This window comes from Syngnathus scovelli, unplaced genomic scaffold (assembly GCF_024217435.2).
Source record: "Syngnathus scovelli strain Florida unplaced genomic scaffold, RoL_Ssco_1.2 HiC_scaffold_32, whole genome shotgun sequence".
Classification (NCBI taxonomy): Eukaryota; Metazoa; Chordata; class Actinopteri; order Syngnathiformes; family Syngnathidae; genus Syngnathus; species Syngnathus scovelli.
Window position 1 is genome coordinate 87,501 of NW_026061412.1, and position 12,500 is coordinate 100,000.

General features: G+C 66.4%; 1 non-coding gene and 1 pseudogene across 1 annotated transcript; both read right to left on the bottom strand.

Annotated features, from left to right (window-relative positions):
* Positions 1-285: 285 nt before the first annotated feature.
* LOC125966174 (5S ribosomal RNA) lies at positions 286-404 on the bottom strand. Its single transcript, XR_007480157.1, has one exon. It is a non-coding gene; the product is annotated as a 5S ribosomal RNA (ribosomal RNA).
* A 5,389-nt stretch (positions 405-5,793) lies between these two features.
* On the bottom strand, positions 5,794-5,912 carry LOC125966199 (5S ribosomal RNA; annotated as a pseudogene).
* Between the last annotated feature and the right edge of the window lie 6,588 nt (positions 5,913-12,500).

Sequence of the window (12,500 nt, forward strand, 5' to 3'; positions counted from 1 at the left end):
TTAGTACAATTACTTCATGGAAGTGTTGTGTTGGGTTCTTTTACAAGTCAAGCCTGCTGCTTTGAGTTCACAGGGAGCCATGCTCACTGTACATAGTCTGCTCTCTAGCGGTAAAAAATTTAACTACAATGCTGTGGATGTCACCACATAATATAGCTTTCAAACTCGTGTTATAGTTTCAATGTCGGAGTTTAAATTAGGCTTGCTGTTTCCGGATGCCATTCGTGATGGGTGTTGTAAAAAATAGCTTCTTAAACGATTGAAGTGCACATAAGAAAAAGAAATAGCCTACAGCACCTGGTATTCCCAGGCGGTCTCCCATCCAAGTACTAACCAGGCCCGACCCTGCTTAGCTTCCGAGATCGGACGAGATCGGGCGTTCTCAGGGTAGTATGGCCGTAAGCCGTGAGCTGAAACTATCGAGCGAGCCAATGAAGCCTTCAAAACTGCTTCGGCACATGGAGACCAAGCATCCTGCATTAAAAGACAAACCTTAACCACTTCGGGTTTCATTGTCTCCGATTACGCCTGGATGGGACCGGCTCGTTTCTGGGAAACAAGCTCGGTGCTCCCAATAATTCAACGTAATGGTGACTTTTATTATTATTATTAATGGCCGAAAATAGCCCCCGCCGGGCGGATCGGCTGTGAATAGGCACCGCGGAGGTGGTCGCGGCGCCTCATTCGACTTCCAGCGGCCGGCGAGCTCGCGCACCCGCCCGGCACATCCGGGAGGCCGTGCGCACGAGCCAAGTGGACGAAAATAGCCCCCGCCGAGCGGATCGGCTGTTTGTAAGCACCGCGGAGGTGGTCGCGGCGCCTCATTCGACTTCCAGCGGCCGGCGAGCTCGCGCACCCGCCCGGCACATCCGGGAGGCCGTGCGCACGAGCCAAGTGGCCGAAAATAGCCCCCGCCGAGCGGATCGGCTGTTTATAAGCACCGCGGAGGTGGTCGCGGCGCCTCATTCGACTTCCAGCGGCCGGCGAGCTCGCGCACCCGCCCGGCACATCCGGGAGGCCGTGCGCACGAGCCAAGTGGCCGAAAATAGCCCCCGCCGAGCGGATCGGCTGTTTATAAGCACCGCGGAGGTGGTCGCGGCGCCTCATTCGACTTCCAGCGGCCGGCGAGCTCGCGCACCCGCCCGGCACATCCGGGAGGCCGTGCGCACGAGCCAAGTGGCCGAAAATAGCCCCCGCCGAGCGGATCGGCTGTTTATAAGCACCGCGGAGGTGGTCGCGGCGCCTCATTCGACTTCCAGCGGCCGGCGAGCTCGCGCACCCGCCCGGCACATCCGGGAGGCCGTGCGCACGAGCCAAGTGGCCGAAAATAGCCCCCGCCGAGCGGATCGGCTGTTTATAAGCACCGCGGAGGTGGTCGCGGCGCCTCATTCGACTTCCAGCGGCCGGCGAGCTCGCGCACCCGCCCGGCACATCCGGGAGGCCGTGCGCACGAGCCAAGTGGCCGAAAATAGCCCCCGCCGAGCGGATCGGCTGTTTATAAGCACCGCGGAGGTGGTCGCGGCGCCTCATTCGACTTCCAGCGGCCGGCGAGCTCGCGCACCCGCCCGGCACATCCGGGAGGCCGTGCGCACGAGCCAAGTGGCCGAAAATAGCCCCCGCCGAGCGGATCGGCTGTTTATAAGCACCGCGGAAGTGGTCGCGGCGCCTCATTCGACTTCCAGCGGCCGGCGAGCTCGCGCGCCCGCCCGGCACATCCGGGAGGCCGTGCGCACGAGTCAAGTGGCCGAAAATAGCCCCCGCCGAGCGGATTGGCTGTTTATAAGCACCGCGGAGGTGGTCGCGGCGCCTCATTCGACTTCCAGCGGCCGGCGAGCTCGCGCACCCGCCCGGCACATCCGGGAGGCCGTGCGCACGAGCCAAGTGGCCGAAAATAGCCCCCGCCGAGCGGATCGGCTGTTTATAAGCACCGCGGAGGTGGTCGCGGCGCCTCATTCGACTTCCGGCGGGCGGCGAGCTCGCGCACCCGCCCGGCACATCCGGGAGGCCGTGCGCACGAGCCAAGTGGCCGAAAATAGCCCTCGCCGAGCGGATCGGCTGTTTATAAGCACCGCGGAGGTGGTCGCGGCGCCTCATTCGACTTCCAGCGGCCGGCGAGCCCGCGCACCCGCCCGGCACATCCGGGAGGCCGTGCGCACGAGCCAAGTGGCCGAAAATAGCCCCCGCCGAGCAGATCGGCTGTTTATAAGCACCGCGGAGGTGGTCGCGGCGCCTCATTCGACTTCCAGCGGCCGGCGAGCTCGCGCACCCGCCCGGCACATCCGGGAGGCCGTGCGCACGAGCCAAGTGGCCGAAAATAGCCCCCGCCGAGCGGATCGGCTGTTTATAAGCACCGCGGAGGTGGTCGCGGCGCCTCATTCGACTTCCAGCGGCCGGCGAGCCCGCGCACCCGCCCGGCACATCCGGGAGGCCGTGCGCACGAGCCAAGTGGCCGAAAATAGCCCCCGCCGAGCGGATCGGCTGTTTATATGCACCGCGGAGGTGGCCGCGGCGCCTCATTCGACTTCCAGCGGCCGGCGAGCTCGCGCACCCGCCCGGCACATCCGGGAGGCCGTGCGCACGAGCCAAGTGGCCGAAAATAGCCCCCGCCGAGCGGATCGGCTGTTTATAAGCACCGCGGAGGTGGTCGCGGCGCCTCATTCGACTTCCAGCGGCCGGCGAGCTCGCGCACCCGCCCGGCACATCCGGGAGGCCGTGCGCACGAGCCAAGTGGCCGAAAATAGCCCCCGCCGAGCGGATCGGCTGTTTATAAGCACCGCGGAGGTGGTCGCGGCGCCTCATTCGACTTCCAGCGGCCGGCGAGCTCGCGCACCCGCCCGGTACATCCGGGAGGCCGTGCGCACGAGCCAAGTGGCCGAAAATAGCCCCCGCCGAGCGGATCGGCTGTTTATAAGCACCGCGGAGGTGGTCGCGGCGCCTCATTCGACTTCCAGCGGCCGGCGAGCTCGCGCACCCGCCCGGCACATCCGGGAGGCCGTGCGCACGAGCCAAGTGGCCGAAAATAGCCCCCGCCGAGCGGATCGGCTGTTTATAAGCACCGCGGAGGTGGTCGCGGCGCCTCATTCGACTTCCAGCGGCCGGCGAGCTCGCGCACCCGCCCGGCACATCCGGGAGGCCGTGCGCACGAGCCAAGTGGCCGAAAATAGCCCCCGCCGAGCGGATCAGCTGTTTATAAGCACCGCGGAGGTGGTCGCGGCGCCTCATTCGACTTCCAGCGGCCGGCGAGCTCGCGCACCCGCCCGGCACATCCGGGAGGCCGTGCGCACGAGCCAAGTGGCCGAAAATAGCCCCCGCCGAGCGGATCGGCTGTTTATAAGCACCGCAGAGGTGGTCGCGGCGCCTCATTCGACTTCCGGCGGGCGGCGAGCTCGCGCACCCGCCCGGCACATCCGGGAGGCCGTGCGCACGAGCCAAGTGGCCGAAAATAGCCCCCGCCGAGCGGATCGGCTGCTTATAAGCACCGCGGAGGTGGTCGCGGCGCCTCATTCGACTTCAAGCGGCCGGCGAGCTCGCGCACCCGCCCGGCACATCCGGGAGGCCGTGCGCACGAGCCAAGTGGCCGAAAATAGCCCCCGCCGAGTGGATCGGCAGTTTATAAGCACCGCGGAGGTGGTCGCGGCGCCTCATTCGACTTCCAGCGGCCGGCGAGCTCGCGCACCCGCCCGGCACATCCGGGAGGCCGTGCGCACGAGCCAAGTGGCCGAAAATAGCCCCCGCCGAGCGGATCGGCTGTTTATAAGCACCGCGGAGGTGGTCGCGGCGCCTCATTCGACTTCCAGCGGCCGGCGAGATCGCGCACCCGCCCGGCACATCCGGGAGGCCGTGCGCACGAGCCAAGTGGCCGAAAATAGCCCCAGCCGAGCGGATCGGCTGTTTATAAGCACCGCGGAGGTGGTCGCGGCGCCTCATTCGACTTCCAGCGGCCGGCGAGCTCGCGCACCCGCCCGGCACATCCGGGAGGCCGTGCGCACGAGCCAAGTGGCCGAAAATAGCCCCCGCCGAGCGGATCGGCTGTTTATAAGCACCGCAGAGGTGGTCGCGGCGCCTCATTCGACTTCCAGCGGCCGGCGAGCCCGCGCACCCGCCCGGCACATCCGGGAGGCCGTGCGCACGAGCCAAGTGGCCGAAAATAGCCCCCGCCGAGCGGATCGGCTGTTTATAAGCACAGCGGAGGTGGCCGCGGCGCCTCATTCGACTTCCAGCGGCCGGCGAGCTCGCGCACCCGCCCGGCACATCCGGGAGGCCGTGCGCACGAGCCAAGTGGCCGAAAATAGCCCCCGCCGAGCGGATCGGCTGTTTATAAGCACCGCGGAGGTGGTCGCGGCGCCTCATTCGACTTCCAGCGGCCGGCGAGCTCGCGCACCCGCCCGGCACATCCGGGAGGCCGTGCGCACGAGCCAAGTGGACGAAAATAGCCCCCGCCGAGCGGATCGGCTGTTTGTAAGCACCGCGGAGGTGGTCGCGGCGCCTCATTCGACTTCCAGCGGCCGGCGAGCTCGCGCACCCGCCCGGCACATCCGGGAGGCCGTGCGCACGAGCCAAGTGGCCGAAAATAGCCCCCGCCGAGCGGATCGGCTGTTTATAAGCACCGCGGAGGTGGTCGCGGCGCCTCATTCGAATTCCAGCGGCCGGCGAGCTCGCGCACCCGCCCGGCACATCCGGGAGGCCGTGCGCACGAGCCAAGTGGCCGAAAATAGCCCCCGCCGAGCGGATCGGCTGTTTATAAGCACCGCGGAGGTGGTCGCGGCGCCTCATTCGACTTCCAGCGGCCGGCGAGCTCGCGCACCCGCCCGGCACATCCGGGAGGCCGTGCGCACGAGCCAAGTGGCCGAAAATAGCCCCCGCCGAGCGGATCGGCTGTTTATAAGCACCGCGGAGGTGGTCGCGGCGCCTCATTCGACTTCCAGCGGCCGGCGAGCTCGCGCACCCGCCCGGCACATCCGGGAGGCCGTGCGCACGAGCCAAGTGGCCGAAAATAGCCCCCGCCGAGCGGATCGGCTGTTTATAAGCACCGCGGAGGTGGTCGCGGCGCCTCATTCGACTTCCAGCGGGCCGCGCACTCGCGCACGCCGCCCGGTTCAAATTTTCTAAGTGCAACGCACAATGAGATGCATGAGAAACGGCCTTGGTTACCATCACATTTGAAGCGATGAATACGAAGTTAAATTTTATGACTCGGTGTATAAGTCGAGGTCGATTTTTTTCGGTCGATTTTGGATCGAAAAAGGTCGACCAATACACCGGCAAATACGGTATATATACTTATTATAAATGTAGTATTTATTTATATTGATTTATTGTTTATTTATATATATAAAGGCAGGTCCGCAAAAATATTTCTGACGCGTAGCCGGTCCGTGGCGCAAGAAAGGTTGGGGACCACTAGTCTAAAAGAATCTGGCCGTAACTGGAATAGGGTTCTACGCGAATGCCCAACGGAAAAGTGAAGTGCACAAAACCTGCATTTGGCTGTATCAAAATAAATGTCATGAAAAAGGTAAAAACACTACATGGAAGCGCAATGTGTTGTGCTGGGTTCTTTTACAAGTAAAGACTGCTGCTTTGAGTTCACAGGGAGCCATGCTCTTTATTCACTGTACATAGAGGTTTTGAACTCGTGTTGTAGTTTCAGTGTCGGAGTTCAAACTAGGCTTGCAGTTTCCGAATGCCATTCGTGATGGGTGTTGTAAAAAGGTCTTGGCTTAAACGATTGAAGTGCACATAAGAAAAAAAAAAAAAAAAAAAGAGCTTGAAGTGCACATAAGAAAAAGAAAAAGCTTACAGCACCTGGTATTCCCAGGCAGTCTCCCATCCAAGTACTAACCAGGCCCGACACTGCTTAGCTTCCGAGATAAGACGAGATCAGGCGTTCTCAGGGTAGTATGGCCGTAAGCCGTGAGGTGACCCAACATTTTGCATTTTATAGACACAATCGCCCCTGAAACTAGCGAGCAAGCCAATGAAGCCTTCAAAACTGCTTCGGCACATGGAGACCAAGCATCCTGCATTAAAAGACAAACCTTAACCACTTCGGGTTTCATTGTCTCCGATTACGCCTGGATGGGACCGGCTCGTTTCTGAGAAACAAGCTCGGTGCTCCCAATAATTCAACGTAATGGTGACTTTTATTATTATTAATGGCCGAAAATAGCCCCCGCCGAGCGGATCGGCTGTTTATAAGCACCGCGGAGGTGGTCGCGGCGCCTCATTCGACTTCCAGCGGCCGGCGAGCTCGCGCACCCGCCCGGCACATCCGGGAGGCCGTGCGCACGAGCCAAGTGGACGAAAATAGCCCCCGCCGAGCGGATCGGCTGTTTGTAAGCACCGCGGAGGTGGTCGCGGCGCCTCATTCGACTTCCAGCGGCCGGCGAGCTCGCGCACCCGCCCGGCACATCCGGGAGGCCGTGCGCACGAGCCAAGTGGCCGAAAATAGCCCCCGCCGAGCGGATCGGCTGTTTATAAGCACCGCGGAGGTGGTCGCGGCGCCTCATTCGACTTCCAGCGGCCGGCGAGCTCGCGCACCCGCCCGGCACATCCGGGAGGCCGTGCGCACGAGCCAAGTGGCCGAAAATAGCCCCCGCCGAGCGGATCGGCTGTTTATAAGCACCGCGGAGGTGGTCGAAAATAGCCCCCGCCGAGCGGATCGGCTGTTTATAAGCACCGCGGAGGTGGTCGCGGCGCCTCATTCGACTTCCAGCGGCCGGCGAGCTCGCGCACCCGCCCGGCACATCCGGGAGGCCGTGCGCACGAGCCAAGTGGCCGAAAATAGCCCCCGCCGAGCGGATCGGCTGTTTATAAGCACCGCGGAGGTGGTCGCGGCGCCTCATTCGACTTCCAGCGGCCGGCGAGCTCGCGCACCCGCCCGGCACATCCGGGAGGCCGTGCGCACGAGCCAAGTGGCCGAAAATAGCCCCCGCCGAGCGGATCGGCTGTTTATAAGCACCGCGGAGGTGGTCGCGGCGCCTCATTCGACTTCCAGCGGCCGGCGAGCTCGCGCACCCGCCCGGCACATCCGGGAGGCCGTGCGCACGAGCCAAGTGGCCGAAAATAGCCCCCGCCGAGCGGATCGGCTGTTTATAAGCACCGCGGAGGTGGTCGCGGCGCCTCATTCGACTTCCAGCGGCCGGCGAGCTCGCGCACCCGCCCGGCACATCCGGGAGGCCGTGCGCACGAGCCAAGTGGCCGAAAATAGCCCCCGCCGAGCGGATCGGCTGTTTATAAGCACCGCAGAGGTGGTCGCGGCGCCTCATTCGACTTCCGGCGGGCGGCGAGCTCGCGCACCCGCCCGGCACATCCGGGAGGCCGTGCGCACGAGCCAAGTGGCCGAAAATAGCCCCCGCCGAGCGGATCGGCTGTTTATAAGCACCGCGGAGGTGGTCGCGGCGCCTCATTCGACTTCCAGCGGCCGGCGAGCTCGCGCACCCGCCCGGCACATCCGGGAGGCCGTGCGCACGAGCCAAGTGGCCGAAAATAGCCCCCGCCGAGTGGATCGGCAGTTTATAAGCACCGCGGAGGTGGTCGCGGCGCCTCATTCGACTTCCAGCGGCCGGCGAGCTCGCGCACCCGCCCGGCACATCCGGGAGGCCGTGCGCACGAGCCAAGTGGCCGAAAATAGCCCCCGCCGAGCGGATCGGCTGTTTATAAGCACCGCGGAGGTGGTCGCGGCGCCTCATTCGACTTCCAGCGGCCGGCGAGATCGCGCACCCGCCCGGCACATCCGGGAGGCCGTGCGCACGAGCCAAGTGGCCGAAAATAGCCCCCGCCGAGCGGATCGGCTGTTTATAAGCACCGCGGAGGTGGTCGCGGCGCCTCATTCGACTTCCAGCGGCCGGCGAGCTCGCGCACCCGCCCGGCACATCCGGGAGGCCGTGCGCACGAGCCAAGTGGCCGAAAATAGCCCCCGCCGAGCGGATCGGCTGTTTATAAGCACCGCAGAGGTGGTCGCGGCGCCTCATTCGACTTCCAGCGGCCGGCGAGCCCGCGCACCCGCCCGGCACATCCGGGAGGCCGTGCGCACGAGCCAAGTGGCCGAAAATAGCCCCCGCCGAGCGGATCGGCAGTTTATAAGCACCGCGGAGGTGGCCGCGGCGCCTCATTCGACTTCCAGCGGCCGGCGAGCTCGCGCACCCGCCCGGCACATCCGGGAGGCCGTGCGCACGAGCCAAGTGGCCGAAAATAGCCCCCGCCGAGCGGATCGGCTGTTTATAAGCACCGCGGAGGTGGTCGCGGCGCCTCATTCGACTTCCAGCGGCCGGCGAGCTCGCGCACCCGCCCGGCACATCCGGGAGGCCGTGCGCACGAGCCAAGTGGACGAAAATAGCCCCCGCCGAGCGGATCGGCTGTTTGTAAGCACCGCGGAGGTGGTCGCGGCGCCTCATTCGACTTCCAGCGGCCGGCGAGCTCGCGCACCCGCCCGGCACATCCGGGAGGCCGTGCGCACGAGCCAAGTGGCCGAAAATAGCCCCCGCCGAGCGGATCGGCTGTTTATAAGCACCGCGGAGGTGGTCGCGGCGCCTCATTCGACTTCCAGCGGCCGGCGAGCTCGCGCACCCGCCCGGCACATCCGGGAGGCCGTGCGCACGAGCCAAGTGGCCGAAAATAGCCCCCGCCGAGCGGATCGGCTGTTTATAAGCACCGCGGAGGTGGTCGAAAATAGCCCCCGCCGAGCGGATCGGCTGTTTATAAGCACCGCGGAGGTGGTCGCGGCGCCTCATTCGACTTCCAGCGGCCGGCGAGCTCGCGCACCCGCCCGGCACATCCGGGAGGCCGTGCGCACGAGCCAAGTGGCCGAAAATAGCCCCCGCCGAGCGGATCGGCTGTTTATAAGCACCGCGGAGGTGGTCGCGGCGCCTCATTCGACTTCCAGCGGCCGGCGAGCTCGCGCACCCGCCCGGCACATCCGGGAGGCCGTGCGCACGAGCCAAGTGGCCGAAAATAGCCCCCGCCGAGCGGATCGGCTGTTTATAAGCACCGCGGAGGTGGTCGCGGCGCCTCATTCGACTTCCAGCGGCCGGCGAGCTCGCGCACCCGCCCGGCACATCCGGGAGGCCGTGCGCACGAGCCAAGTGGCCGAAAATAGCCCCCGCCGAGCGGATCGGCTGTTTATAAGCACCGCGGAGGTGGTCGCGGCGCCTCATTCGACTTCCAGCGGCCGGCGAGCTCGCGCACCCGCCCGGCACATCCGGGAGGCCGTGCGCACGAGCCAAGTGGCCGAAAATAGCCCCCGCCGAGCGGATCGGCTGTTTATAAGCACCGCGGAGGTGGTCGCGGCGCCTCATTCGACTTCCAGCGGCCGGCGAGCTCGCGCACCCGCCCGGCACATCCGGGAGGCCGTGCGCACGAGCCAAGTGGCCGAAAATAGCCCCCGCCGAGCGGATCGGCTGTTTATAAGCACCGCGGAGGTGGTCGCGGCGCCTCATTCGACTTCCAGCGGCCGGCGAGCTCGCGCACCCGCCCGGCACATCCGGGAGGCCGTGCGCACGAGCCAAGTGGCCGAAAATAGCCCCCGCCGAGCGGATCGGCTGTTTATAAGCACCGCGGAGGTGGTCGCGGCGCCTCATTCGACTTCCAGCGGCCGGCGAGCTCGCGCACCCGCCCGGCACATCCGGGAGGCCGTGCGCACGAGCCAAGTGGCCGAAAATAGCCCCCGCCGAGCGGATCGGCTGTTTATAAGCACCGCAGAGGTGGTCGCGGCGCCTCATTCGACTTCCGGCGGGCGGCGAGCTCGCGCACCCGCCCGGCACATCCGGGAGGCCGTGCGCACGAGCCAAGTGGCCGAAAATAGCCCCCGCCGAGCGGATCGGCTGTTTATAAGCACCGCGGAGGTGGTCGCGGCGCCTCATTCGACTTCCAGCGGCCGGCGAGCTCGCGCACCCGCCCGGCACATCCGGGAGGCCGTGCGCACGAGCCAAGTGGCCGAAAATAGCCCCCGCCGAGTGGATCGGCAGTTTATAAGCACCGCGGAGGTGGTCGCGGCGCCTCATTCGACTTCCAGCGGCCGGCGAGCTCGCGCACCCGCCCGGCACATCCGGGAGGCCGTGCGCACGAGCCAAGTGGCCGAAAATAGCCCCCGCCGAGCGGATCGGCTGTTTATAAGCACCGCGGAGGTGGTCGCGGCGCCTCATTCGACTTCCAGCGGCCGGCGAGATCGCGCACCCGCCCGGCACATCCGGGAGGCCGTGCGCACGAGCCAAGTGGCCGAAAATAGCCCCCGCCGAGCGGATCGGCTGTTCATAAGCACCGCGGAGGTGGTCGCGGCGCCTCATTCGACTTCCAGCGGCCGGCGAGCTCGCGCACCCGCCCGGCACATCCGGGAGGCCGTGCGCACGAGCCAAGTGGCCGAAAATAGCCCCCGCCGAGCGGATCGGCTGTTTATAAGCACCGCAGAGGTGGTCGCGGCGCCTCATTCGACTTCCAGCGGCCGGCGAGCCCGCGCACCCGCCCGGCACATCCGGGAGGCCGTGCGCACGAGCCAAGTGGCCGAAAATAGCCCCCGCCGAGCGGATCGGCAGTTTATAAGCACCGCGGAGGTGGCCGCGGCGCCTCATTCGACTTCCAGCGGCCGGCGAGCTCGCGCACCCGCCCGGCACATCCGGGAGGCCGTGCGCACGAGCCAAGTGGCCGAAAATAGCCCCCGCCGAGCGGATCGGCTGTTTATAAGCACCGCGGAGGTGGTCGCGGCGCCTCATTCGACTTCCAGCGGCCGGCGAGCTCGCGCACCCGCCCGGCACATCCGGGAGGCCGTGCGCACGAGCCAAGTGGACGAAAATAGCCCCCGCCGAGCGGATCGGCTGTTTGTAAGCACCGCGGAGGTGGTCGCGGCGCCTCATTCGACTTCCAGCGGCCGGCGAGCTCGCGCACCCGCCCGGCACATCCGGGAGGCCGTGCGCACGAGCCAAGTGGCCGAAAATAGCCCCCGCCGAGCGGATCGGCTGTTTATAAGCACCGCGGAGGTGGTCGCGGCGCCTCATTCGACTTCCAGCGGCCGGCGAGCTCGCGCACCCGCCCGGCACATCCGGGAGGCCGTGCGCACGAGCCAAGTGGCCGAAAATAGCCCCCGCCGAGCGGATCGGCTGTTTATAAGCACCGCGGAGGTGGTCGCGGCGCCTCATTCGACTTCCAGCGGCCGGCGAGCTCGCGCACCCGCCCGGCACATCCGGGAGGCCGTGCGCACGAGCCAAGTGGCCGAAAATAGCCCCCGCCGAGCGGATCGGCTGTTTATAAGCACCGCGGAGGTGGTCGCGGCGCCTCATTCGACTTCCAGCGGCCGGCGAGCTCGCGCACCCGCCCGGCACATCCGGGAGGCCGTGCGCACGAGCCAAGTGGCCGAAAATAGCCCCCGCCGAGCGGATCGGCTGTTTATAAGCACCGCGGAGGTGGTCGCGGCGCCTCATTCGACTTCCAGCGGCCGGCGAGCTCGCGCACCCGCCCGGCACATCCGGGAGGCCGTGCGCACGAGCCAAGTGGCCGAAAATAGCCCCCGCCGAGCGGATCGGCTGTTTATAAGCACCGCGGAGGTGGTCGCGGCGCCTCATTCGACTTCCAGCGGCCGGCGAGCTCGCGCACCCGCCCGGCACATCCGGGAGGCCGTGCGCACGAGCCAAGTGGCCGAAAATAGCCCCCGCCGAGCGGATCGGCTGTTTATAAGCACCGCGGAGGTGGTCGCGGCGCCTCATTCGACTTCCAGCGGCCGGCGAGCTCGCGCACCCGCCCGGCACATCCGGGAGGCCGTGCGCACGAGCCAAGTGGCCGAAAATAGCCCCCGCCGAGCGGATCGGCTGTTTATAAGCACCGCGGAGGTGGTCGCGGCGCCTCATTCGACTTCCAGCGGCCGGCGAGCTCGCGCACCCGCCCGGCACATCCGGGAGGCCGTGCGCACGAGCCAAGTGGCCGAAAATAGCCCCCGCCGAGCGGATCGGCTGTTTATAAGCACCGCGGAGGTGGTCGCGGCGCCTCATTCGACTTCCAGCGGCCGGCGAGCTCGCGCACCCGCCCGGCACATCCGGGAGGCCGTGCGCACGAGCCAAGTGGCCGAAAATAGCCCCCGCCGAGCGGATCGGCTGTTTATAAGCACCGCGGAGGTGGTCGCGGCGCCTCATTCGACTTCCAGCGGCCGGCGAGCTCGCGCACCCGCCCGGCACATCCGGGAGGCCGTGCGCACGAGCCAAGTGGCCGAAAATAGCCCCCGCCGAGCGGATCGGCTGTTTATAAGCACCGCGGAGGTGGTCGCGGCGCCTCATTCGACTTCCAGCGGCCGGCGAGCTCGCGCACCCGCCCGGCACATCCGGGAGGCCGTGCGCACGAGCCAAGTGGCCGAAAATAGCCCCCGCCGAGCGGATCGGCTGTTTATAAGCACCGCGGAGGTGGTCGCGGCGCCTCATTCGACTTCCAGCGGCCGGCGAGCTCGCGCACCCGCCCGGCACATCCGGGAGGCCGTGCGCACGAGCCAAGTGGCCGAAAATAGCCCCCGCCGAGCGGATCGG